We start from the raw sequence: 12,876 nt of genomic DNA, 5'->3' as shown, positions 1-12,876 counted from the left end.
TTCCTCGTCCCAAAGTGGTCCCTGCCTCATGGAAGAGTGTTGGAGTCTTCCGTGTATGTGGTCCACTTAGGACACAACACGCCCATCACCTTTGCTGTGTTCTTTTGGTTTCAAGAAAGCCAAAGACCCAAAAGAGGGAGTCGTTTGACTCTGGGATTATAGGAGGCGGGGCACTGAGAACCAGCTTAGATTCTGTCTATCACATGCAACAGTGGATGCCATTGTGCAGGATGGATGATGGATTGGCAGTGCAGGGGCTCTCTGGAGGGTGCTATGCCATATTGGGTGGGAGAAGGGGCAGGGAGGTTATGGTCAATAGAAACCTGCATATGTAGTACACTGTGGCTTATTCAAGCTGGGACCAGCTCATCTTATCTCCCCTAGCAACAGAATGTTGTCTCCTTATGGAAGGATCCTATTGTTTCTGAACTAAACTAATGCTTGCGTTATGATGGGCCATGGTTAAGGGCGTATGTCTTCTCAGCATGGTTCCACTTGGATCCCTTTACCCTTTTGTCAAGGTTGATGAGGGCATGAGTTATGGTAGCAGTCACAGATAGAGAAGAAAGACTGGAAGGAATTTTAGAAGCTAGTCTTACAGCACTGGTAACTGGTTGGGAATGGGAGTGCTAGGGTTGGGTGGCTTAGGATAGGTATCGGTTTGTATCGCTGGAAACTGGTGGACAGTGGTGTCATTAACCAATAGAAAAAAAAAAACCACAGTAGGAGGCTGTGGGTTGCTTTCGTCATCTGAATTTCCAAAAAGGGTGCTGTGTCACCTGCTACTTTAGCCTCAGTGCTCAGGGACAGGCTACGAGATGGCTGGGGTCACAGTGGGTGTAGACAAAGCACTCAGCAGGAAAGAGTCAGCCTAGGACTAGTCCATTAGAGAGCATCTACTCACAGGGATGCAGCAAAGGAGGCCAAGCCAGGAGGTCTGAGAAAGGGCTGGCAGAAGGGCAAGTGGAGAACCCAAGAGAGCAGAGTTCCAAGAGCAGGGAGGAGTGGGTGGCAGCCTTCGTGGTTAGTACAGACTGGATGCAGTGACTAGAGGAACAAAAGGACAGAGCCCTGTTGTGAGGGGTGGTGGAGCAAGCAGGGACTGATGAGCAGAGGGATGCTCTTGGCCTAGTGAGAAAGGTTATGGGCTGACAGCCACAGCTCCATGGCCACTAGCTTGGGCTAGGCAGGTCTCGACATCTCAGGACTAGGGAAGAGGTCTCTCTCAGGTTGCGTGTGTGTCTTGGGGCCATACTGATGACAGGACAGGGGAAGTGCCCAGAACAGGTCCTTCCTCTACTCCTGCTCTCTGGATCAGTTACTGGATTGAAGGATGCTGCTCTCTCTGTCTTAGTTACTGTCTTGTAGTCAAGGCCACGTAGCCAACAAGAAGCAGCCTAAGGGTAGATGATTTATTTTGCTCATGGTTTGCAAGGATACACTCTACTGTAGCAAGAAGGCTATGGTAGCTTCCTGGGAGTGGGAATGTATGGCAGCTGCTAGCTCACAGCTCATCAAGTCAGGAAGCAGAGAGCAGACAGGGAGAGACTAGGCTATTAAAACTAAGGTTTTTTCCTCATGACCCCCCTTCCTTTCATAGGACCCCATTTCCTAAGGGCTCCATGACCTCGCTCAAATAATTCCACTAGCCATTAGCCAAGTGTTTAAACACACGAATGTGCTATGAAGGACAGTCCACATTCAGACTATTGGAATCCCAAGTCACCTGTCCCTCTTATGAAGAAAAACGTTAAAGCCATGCCTAAGAAACCTCTTTGACATTTCTGGGTGCCTTTAACCCTGTTACTGCTGTCGAGTTTGAATCTCTGAAGCTCTTAAATACCAGGGTTCGTCTGCGTGGAGCCCCTCTTTTACTTACTGTGTGGTATATGTGCATGTGCACGCGTGCGCGCCTGTGCGCGCGCGCACACACACACACACATACACGCACAAACACACACGCATGCATGCATGCATGCATGCCACAGTGTGCTCATAGAGGTCAGAGGACAACTTTCGGGAGTTGGTTCTGTCCTTCTACCGTATGGATCTTGGGGAGTCAAACTGAGGTTGTCAGACTTGTGACAACATGAACCATTTCGCTGGCCCTCGGGGATGCTCTCCTGACCTCCCAGGGTTCCACTGTCTCTCTTTCATGCATGCTTCATAGAAGTGAGGCTCAAATGTCACTCTCCAGAGGAAAGTCCTTGACCCTGACCTCAGATAGGCTCCCTGATAGATTCTTCCAGAGTCTGGAAGATGTCAGTCTCATAAGAGGAACCTTATAAGCATTTGCCCCTGGAGAACTGGGAATGAACACCATGGTGGGCTGCGTGCCTGACCAGTTGCCCCCACTTTGGGATTAGAGTGGCCTCTGAATAAGAGGTCGGAAAGAGGGGACAGTGAACTGCTATGGTCTCCAATTTCAGCAGTCTTAACCTTTAGTGCTAAGGATTAAAAGGACAATGTATGTAGACAAACTTGGGGAGGTTAAAAAAGGTGGGGAGGATGTGGGGTGTCTGTGAAGAGGCATGATCAGTCACACGCTTTCCAGCTCCCCATAGGCCGACAGCCTTTTCTGTGATCTGATGGGCAAGCCGGAAGCAGGTAGAATCCCAACCACATCTTTCTGTTTTTAGTACATGGACTTCAAGGGGTGAAGAAGCCTGAGGAATTCGACAACTCCTGAAAGTGAGGAACTCTGGGTAGCTACATATCCGCACAGAATGGACATATGCCACACACATCTACAGCAGAGGCAGACACAAATGTCTACAACGTTTAGTCAGGGCACCTGAACTTCCATCCCTAGCTCCAGGCCATGGACGGTCTGCCACCCAATTTCTAGGCAATTCTTTGCTTCATCTTTCGGTTTCCCCATCCAAGACTCAAGGCTGTGCTCTTGGGCCCTGGGGATCCTGAGCCTTGACTCAGCTACAACCTGGCAGGAAGAGCAATTCATTGTGCTCTCCAGATGTTGCTTCTATTTGCATCTGCACAGACCAAGAGCATGAGGGGAAACTGGTTTACTCACTAGAATCTCTGTGTGCAGGTGCTGCTTTCAAGAGAACTGGAAAATGGTGACGTAGGTGACACCGACAGTTTCTCTATTTACAAAACAGGCTAACCAGTGACCTAACTGAATTCTCAGAAGGAGCTGGCAGTCCCCATGTGTAGGTGTTTGTAAGAGAGGAAACCAAGTCTTGGGTACAAGGCTCTCTCAACTCCTGCCCCCTGCTCTGCCTCTAAGGGCTTCACTCTTGGAGCCTCCTGGGAGGTGTGGCTTGGGGGGAGGCCTCCAGGGGAATTGACTCTCTGTCTGTGGGCCTCTGTGTACAATTAAAAAATGTGGGTTTTCTGTGTCTCTGTGTGGTGGGTGTGCACTGTATAGGTCCACACGGCCATGGAGAGTTGGGAACCTGACGCTGGGGCCCCAGCCCATGCAGAAGAGGGCCTGAAATGTGATGGGTTTTCTAGAGACTTGGGAAAATGGAGTCTACAAGATTGACTGACTGGCCATTCAAGCTGCAGGCCTTGGTCCAATGATCTTACAGAGGGTGTGGAACTTTCAGGAGAAAGAAAAGCATGGTCTGAAAAGAGACTAGCAGATCATAACTAGACTCTGGCTGCCTGGTGATCAAAATAATCTTGCTCTGGCCAGTCAACAATGTCAAAATTTTTGACATGGGAAGCTTAATACATAACTCTGTCTCTGACTCTATCTCTCCGTCTCTCTCTTGCTGTGGATCTGAGAACTTGAGGAGGCAGGACCCTTTACAGCTCCAAGAGATTTCAGAGCTCATTAATCCAGCTGTTTTCCAAACTGCTTAGATATCAAGAGTCACCTTATGCACTTGTATAAGAGACAGATACCAACCTGGGTCTTACCCCCGGCCTCTAGAACTCCCCCATACCAGTGGAGAAGCTGCCACATTACAAGGCTCCCCACAGGTTGTTATCACCAGCAGAATCTAGAAACACTGAACTCGGACCAACCACTGTGCTTTATGAGCAATGTTTAGTGACCTAGAGAGAGTGTGAGAACTGTCCGAAGCCACATTCAAGATGGCTCCGAAGCCACATTCAAGATGGCAGCAAGGCAAGCATGCATGCTCACAAGGCTGGTCCATGTTTTTCCTGACAAGGTAAAGAGGAAAGGCTGTGATGACGGAGGTGAGAACATATGTATGAACAAGTCTGAGCACATGTGCGGACTGGCGTCTGTGCTTGAAGATTGGGTGGGACTAGCACGTGGTCCTCCCCTCCTCCCTTCCCCCGGAGTGCTCCAGTTAGTCCATACATATAGATACCAGAAGCTAGGACCCACATATGAGACAGAGCATGTGACTTGTGCCTTTCTGAGTCTGGGTTACCTTACTAAATAAAATACTTTCATTTTTGAAGTCAGTAAGGAAGTTTTTGAAAAAATTAAAGGTAGAATTTCCATATGACCCAAGAACCGCCACTCCTGGGCATCTACCCAAAGGCCTCTATGTGCTGCCTGGGGCGTTCCTGCTGGCTTGTGTTAACTGCTGCTCTATGCACAGTAGCCAGGAAACGGACCAGCCTAGCTGTCCATCAGCAGACGAATGACTCAAGAAAATGTGATACATACACACAGTGAAATCATATGCAACTGTAAAGACAAACCAAACCAAATGTAAGGACATTTGAAGGAGAATAGATGGACCTGGCCAGGTCACCTCCTTTTTAAAGATGAGGATGCTGAGTCTTGAGCCTGCGTGGTAACTCTCCTAAGATCTTGTAGCGGGCCACCAGGAAAGCACGGCTTGTGAAGCCTCTGTGCTACCCGACTCTGCACACTTCTCAGCACACTGTGCTTTCAGAGGGCTCTTCTGGGCAGAACCACAAGCAACGGTCCCAGCTAGAACCTCTGCTCGCCTCCTGCTCCCTGCCCTGCTGCCCGCTTGCTGCTTCTCTCCTGTTTTCACCTCCATCTGGGGTTTCCTGCCTTCGACTGCACTGAGATTTTAAATGCAGGTTGAGCTCCCACTGAAGAACCGGGTGAGCAAATGTGCCTGTCGGACTCTGGAAGCTATCTCTGCGGCAGTGAGTCACCTCCGTCCTTGGGTCAGCGGCGGACAGCATGTGAACGCATAAGTGTGACAAAGCACATAAATTCACGGACTGTAACTTGACTGTCTCCGTCCTTGAAGAATATCTCAGTCTGTGAATTTGAACAGAATCCTATCTGTTTCTGCTCCCGTGGGAGAGGAAATGTGTCTTTCGGGGAAGGTGTGTGTTCGTGAAGAGTGGGACATGTCTGGCCTAAAAAGCAAGAGGAAGGAGCCTAATGCACAGTCTGTTTCTTCATTCCTTCTCCCCCAGTGTTCTTGACACCTGCTGTGTGGAGAGCAGCATGCTGGCCTTGGTGAGACAGAGAAAGAAGCCCTTGTGTAGCAGCACCTTGTGACTGTAACACTGAGGCTCGTTAATGTGCTAAGGGACAGGGCTCAGAGCTTAAGGCAGGGAAGGACCAGAGAGGGCTTCCCGGAGGAAGCAACATTTTAGCTGACTGTCAAGATAAGGCAAGGGCAAAGGGGCCAGGTCCAAAGCAACACACAGAATGAGACCTTGAGTGGCAGGTTCTTAAGTGCCCTGTGCAGATAGCATGCACACTTCTGAATTGGCTCTTGGAGCAGAGGGATACCATTCCTTTAGACAGTTTAACATCTGATTTCCCACTAGCAGACGGGTCTGGCTGTCAGTTCTGTTCTGTGATCCAAGTGGCCCCTCTCGGGAGAAAGGGAAGTGTGGTCATAGGACTTCTGGCCACAGGCGTTCCTACGTATGTGGCCTGCCAAATTGACGCAGACAGGAGCAGTGCCAGGATTCATTTCCATTCACCCCTTAGATTATTCTCTCCCCCATCCCCAGTCCAGGTCTTGGATTAGAGCAGAAACAATGCTATTTTAAAGTGCTGCTTCAAGAGAAATACTTATGATATAATCTTTATTTAAAATGTGAAATATTGGACTACCTTTTTTCTTTGGACATGCAAATCTTTAAATCCTTGCCTCTTGGGCTTAAGAGTCACTGTCACACATCTGAGGACCACTGACTGAGTAAATGTAACAGATACTCACAGGGTACTTTTCACTTTAATGGGTTTCTCAGAACGTGTTCCCTTTGGGAAGGGTCTCTGTCGATGATGGCTGTTAGATCACCGTGCTGTTGGCTTGCATCTTTCAGCATGTGTAACAGCCCCTTTCCCCAGCAGGGTTGGTCCGACAGCTCAGACAGAAAACTGTACAGCAGGCCTAACTCATGATCTGTGCTGACCCAGGCTGCATGCATGTTTGCAGATGGTGACAACAATGACAGAGCGTCTAAAGGCAGCGGTGACAGTGCACAGCCTGTGTCCTCACACCGCTCTCCTGGCTCTCTGCCAGGAATTTGAGATGTCCTAGAAAGATGCTCTTGGCCAATGTCCCTGAGCTGCTGACTGGTCACATTGCCCTTGCGCCCTAGAATACACAGCCCAGGGATTGAAGACTCTGTTGGAGGCTGCCTGTTCCCTGGTTGCAGAAACATTCTGGCAGGAGGTGGGGGTGGGCTGAGCTCTGCTTGTGAGAAAGCTGCCAAACTCTTCCCTACCAGGCAGCTTTTGGGAAGGGCCAGAAGCTACTAGACAAGGTCACCGAAACCAGGTCATTTCGAGAGTGAGAATATCGAGGGTGGGCTTGTGTCTGAGGGTGTGGGAGGAAGGACATGGGAGGCCAGATGACACCAGTCTACAGTCTAGAATGACAGGGACCCGGGGTAAGGGACTCAGGGTCCTGATAAGAAGAGGGAGTGTGACCTTGAGGAAGCCTCTTGCCGGTGTGTAATGCAGACCTGTGCTGAGCATACCTGTTTATCTAAATCACTCTCTAGCATGAAGAGAGTCCTGTTCACAATACCAGTACACAGGTGGCCCAGGCCTCTGAGTGAGGAAAGTAGGAGTCTACTGACCCTGCAGGTGTTTGTCTCCTCCCAAGTTATGATTGTCCAGAGCCCTGGGAACTTCGGGTTCATGCCTTGTTTGCCCAATTTAGCACTGAGACCTGACCACAAACTCTCTTCTGGGGAAGAGGATCCATGTTGGGGGCAATGCTAGTTCCCCACAGGGGCTGCTGGGGGATAGGGGACTTTACTGAACTAGAATTCTTTAGGCTATCTCTGGTTCTCAAGAAGGACAATTGTGGTGTCTGTGGTCATCTGTTGGCAACTTACAGTGTTCCCAAGTCTTGGCGTGTCCCTGTCACCTAGAACCACATGTGCAATGCAGCCACTGCCTAGCTGGCATCTGGTGGGCAAAACTTTATCTGCTGACAGCAATAGCAGTCTCACATGTCCTTAGGAAGAGAGGCAGTTGCCTTTCATGGTAGCCCTGGAAATTTTATTATTTGGCAGAACAGGAAGCATGGGGTAAGCAGGTGCCTTTCACTTAGAGCAGCTGTATGTATAGTGTCTCATGTGAGCGAGCTGGAAGCTGGGTACTGGGCTCTGGAGACATGGTAGGTGGCAGGGTCAGGGACAGACATGAGGCACCTCTTTCTACTGAGGTAGAGGATAGCAAAGACAGTTATATTAAGGGGAGCCAGAAGTCTAGTTAGTGTATCTTGTCTGCCCATGTCTAAGTCTTGCTTGGTCTTTCACAGACATGTTGGCTCAGTTCACAGGTGGCAGTTATCCCAGCTGTTCAACAGACCTCAGTTACCTCTGGGTGTGTGCAGCTCACCCTAGGCCTTGTCTTCTCCTCATGACCTGCACCCACAGGTGGAGAAGAACCCACCTGAGTTTTCTAACAATAAGTTAAGTACCTCTGGGGCCTGCTGATGAGTGGTAGTTTCAGAAGCCTCAGATCAGGACTGCAGAAGGTAGTCCAGATCTGCCAGGTCATGCTCAGACTGCACAGTGCAGATCTGGTTTCCCAGGCCTGACAGGTGCAGAGTCTAGATAAGGGCACTCTGAGAAGTCAACTCTTCAGATCTGAGTTACTCTGTTACCCCTCGCTTGAGTAAGTCTTCCACCATACAGCCTTCTGATTGGCCCCTCCAAATTCAGAAGTTGCTACTTCACGCATTTCACATGATTGACAGAATGTTTTGAAAACACAGGAGTTAATGTAGCAACTGGCAGCATGTGTGGGTCTTAGGAGGTGATCTTGAAAACAAAACTGGAAACTCTTGGTTTTGTTTTTCTATGAAGAGTGACGTCAGCAGTTCTAGCTTGTTGAGACATGTTTATATGGATCTGTTGATACACATTCATGTTTGTATGGATAGAGCCACAGCACACATGCTTTTCAATGTCTGTGTGTGGGGGCACACACACACACACACACACACACACACACACACACACTTTCACACCTTTGATTCTGGTCTCTGACCACCTGCTATGGTTTGCATGTAAAAATTTACATATGCCAGAACATAGGGCTTGAAAAACATATGTGTTAGTTTCTACTTATTAACATATTTCTTTCTCAGCCTCTCTTGAAGATTCCTATCATGGAGATACTCGGTTACAAAGTCCCAGAGTCCTGACGTTTTTCCAGGGGTGGGTGAGGAGGCTATCTTCAGAATCAAATGATTCATGTCCCTGGAGATGGGTGACAAGCTGTATAACCTCGAACAGAGATTTAATGATTGGAGTCTCAGTTTTGTGATTAAACCTGGGAGGAGATAAGAGATGAAGACAGAGCCCTATGGGAGAACACTTGTTTGAGGGCCTGTGTTTCATTCATAGCACTGCAAACACACGAACAAACAAGCAAAAACCAATTAACCAACTAAACAACCACAACGCAAATGCACAGCAGAGATGAGGACTTCTTTCCGAGTCACAGGGATTAGTTAGTATTGAGATGCCAAACGGGAGGCCAGTGCTTGCCACTTGCCAGAGAGACACTAAGGAACGCTAGCCTCTTTCTTTCTGTGACCCACCACAGATTAGGAAGGCAGCTTAGAGGGCATAACTAGTCTCCAAGCATCCTACATCAAGGAGCAGTGAGTCCCAGCCAGCAGCAGGTTTCCGGAGGAAGGATGTGAAACTCAACCGGACTCAACCCCTAGCAATACACTCTGGCCTTGGGTAGTTCTAATGACAAAGGTGGAGGTGGAGCTGACCTGTGAAGGTGGGAATCCCTTCCCTGTCAGACATGCCAAGAACTTGGAAAGAACTTTCTGGAAGGCGTGGACACATATTGCCCAGGAATGTGTGACAAGTGTCTTCTGGGAATTATATGAGCTGCCAAACCAGCCTGGTTGTTCTGGGTTTATTCACAGGCTGAGGCAGAGGATGAGTCTATCCAAGAAGACCCTCCACTGGCTGTTCTAGATTGCCGTGAGCCCCACTTTAGAGCAGACATAAGGGCATGGGGCATACTTTTGTTCTCTGTGGATCCTAACGGGACAACATTACGTCGATCTTGCCGCATTGTTCCTAAGCAACAGTTGAGCAGATTTGGTGAATTTGCTTAAATTTTAGCAATCCAATGCTTACGTGTCAAGTCCTCACATGAGTGGGTATTGAGTGCCAGGTCTGTGGTGACGTGTGTGGCTCCCTGGTTTCTATCTGATGGCTTACTGGAAACCTCCCCATTCTATGTGAGAGCAGAAAGAGGAAGTGACACCTTGGTTTTATCTCAGAAACTATGGCTGGAGATGAATATGTGTAATTAGTCATCTCAAAGCTTGTTCCAGCCCAGGGCTGTCACAGGGTGTCTGTGTGTGAAGGAGGGGAATTGTGAGGATTGGTTCTAACCTTGGCGTAGGATTTTGGGAAATCACCTATTTCCCTCCCAATCCTAGTTCCTGCTCTCATAGGCAATAAGAGGGGCAGATAGGAAGCTACTTAAGTTGTGTCTAGCTCTGACATTTTGTGACTCTAGCATGACCACAAACCCCAGAGACTCGTGGCATCTTCTTTCCGATGTTGTCATGTCCTGCACCGTCATCAGAAGCTCCTCTTGACAGGGTCCCAGGTCTCTTCCTAGGTCCACCATTTCTGAGTGGCTCCTGGACCTCTGGATGCAGAATTTGTTCTTCAGTAACACAGCTGATTTTTTTCCCTCTTCTTCGACAATTTCCTTTAGATCTAACTACTGTTCCTCCTAGCTGCAAGCTGACAGCCCTGGCACATCGCATGTACAGACATTTTTGATTGCCTATTTGACTCTGCAGATGGTACTTTGCAGGGAGCTTGGATATTTTGTGAGGTTTATTCTGAGGAGCTAAATCATTATATATGATATATATAATATATATATAAGTCAATGGTATTATATAATTGATGATATTGTATAATCAATATATATCCAATATATATAAATATATATATGTATATATATATGTATATATATATTTTTATATATATATATATTGGATCTTAGTAGGTTTGTGTTTTCTTCTTCTCTATGTTGGGTCACTTTTGAACTTAGTCTTAAAGCATGCCCCTTTCCTGCACCTGAAATACAGCCCCTCCCCCATGGCTTCACTTCCCATTCCTTCAGTATTGCTCTGGACCCTGGTTTGGAAAGAGCAAACGAAAAAAAAATTACAAGTTTTGAACAGCTTTTCCCAGTACATTGTTATAACTGTTTTATTTCATTGTTAGGTATTAGTGCCAGTCTCTCTTGTTGTACTTAATTTGTAAAATAAACCTTATTATAGGTACTCTTCCACACATCTTGACATTTTTGGTTTTGCAAGCCTAGCAAGCAGCAGAGTTTTTTGGTTCAATATGAGCATGTGGAATGTATACATTTTTAAGGATGCTTTGGCCTAAGCACTGGAAAGGGAGCCGAGAAAATACTTAGAGTTGATTGAGACATGGCCCCTGTTCTCAAGGAGAGGAACTTCTGCCAGGCATTTGGTACTTAAAGTGGTCACGAGGAAGGTGGGGCGGGGGGAGTCAGGAGAGGTGGCCACCATGACTTCAGAGATGATTAGTGGAACCTAGCATTTCCCTCTTGAAATACTGTAGCTAACTGGGAATATAGTGCATTTGCCCAGTGTGCACAGACCCTGAGTTGGGTCCCCAGCACTGTGCAAACAAAAAGTGAAAACTGAACAAATGTGGAAGCATTCTAACAAAGGCAGGACTTCCTGCACGTTATAGCATTTGAAAAGTGAAAAAACGTTTAAAATAGGAAGTATCCTATATTCCTGTCACGTAGTATACCTCAAGTTGGCTACTATTAATTGTCTACTTGATACAATCTAGAATGGGCCTCTGGGTATGCTCATGGGGATTATCTTGATTGGATAGCCTGGACTCTATATGTAGAGGAAGTGAGCATTGTGCATTCATCACCCTCTGAGTCCTGATCATGGATGTGCTGTAACCTTTAAATTTCCACTGCTTTGATTTCTCCATCATGAGGGTATGTATCCTTGTACCCTGAGCCAGAGTAAATCTTTTCTCTTGAGAATTTCATCACAGCAGCAAAATACAAAGCCTAAAACAATAGCCATTAAAAATGTCCCCGTGTAAATTTGGGGGCCTTCAAAGCACTTATTTTTTAACAGTTATAAGTTGAAAGTATTTGCAGGAGAACTGAAAGGTCCCATGTACCTGTCACTGCTTCTCTCAGTGGCTGCATGTTAGATAAGTATAGTGCAAACTCCATTAGGAAATTGACAGCAACATGATGTCCAGATTCTATTCAGCATCTACATTTTATACAATAGGACTTTGTATTAACATAGTGTCCTAATTGACATTAATTGTCAACTTGATACAGCTTGTAGTCATCTGAGAAGGGACTCTCAATAAAGGGATTACCTAGATCAGACTAGCTTGTGGAAAGGTCTATGGGGGATTGTCTTAACTGTTCATTGAGGTGGGAGGGTACTGCCCACTGTGGGTGGCACCATTCATAGGCAGATGTTTCTAAACAGGAACCTGCAAGTGAGCCAGCAAGCAATGGCCCTCCATGGTTTCTGCTTCAGTTTCCTTCTTGAGCACTTGCCCTAACTTCCCTAAGTGACAGGCTGTGACCGGTAAACTGAAATAAACACTTAAAAACAAAAACAACAACAACAACAAAAAAAAAGAAATCAAACCCACTGCACTACAATACATAGTCACGGTAGACTTGAATGTATGGTCCAGCTTTTATTTCTTCAATTAATTTTGTCTCAAAAGACTCTTTAACTATAGCAGCATTTCAATAAAATCTTTATAACCCTTGCCTGCAATGTCTGTATAATAAACACCTGTCTACCTAAAGTAGCAGAGGCTTCCCTTGGCGTTGACATCACCTTACTTACTTATATGGCACCTTTAGTAACAGCACTGCTCTGTACCGTACAGTCTCTTTAAGAGAGCATACTCTTCTTCTGGATTTTCTTTACTTTTCTCTGAGGATCAGTTCCTGAAGACTGGAGGGTGATACGTGTTTAAAGGGTTGTATAGTATTTTTTTCCTTTGGGAAGATCTTAACATACTTTGAACTGGTGCTAGCTGAGCAGAGAGGGAAGATACAAGGGGACTCTATGGTCACACGGGGCTGATGCCCTCCTGATCCCAAGTCTTTGCTCTCTGGTGTCCTATTGCCGGGCAACTTTGGAGCTCTACCCACAAAGGTGAGGCTTTAAGCTGATAATGAGGCCAAAGGGGCAACATGCATGATGGAACCTAGACATCAAGAGGCTAGGGCACTTCCACTGCCCTGGAACACTACAGAATGACAGCTATGGGGCAGGGTCTTGTCTCCAGCTGCCACAGCCAGAGCCGACATAAGTTGACCAGCCAACAGATATACTCATTTGATGTACAAAGCTGAAGTCTGTCAAACTACCCGTTTAACCTGAAACCCAGGAGCAGTAAAGCTATTTTATTCCCACACTATTGAAGGCTCTG

Source organism: Rattus norvegicus, chromosome 2 (assembly GCF_021556685.1).
Source record: "Rattus norvegicus strain SHRSP/BbbUtx chromosome 2, alternate assembly SHRSP_T2T, whole genome shotgun sequence".
NCBI classification, from domain to species: Eukaryota; Metazoa; Chordata; class Mammalia; order Rodentia; family Muridae; genus Rattus; species Rattus norvegicus.
This window is presented reverse-complemented; position numbering follows the sequence as displayed.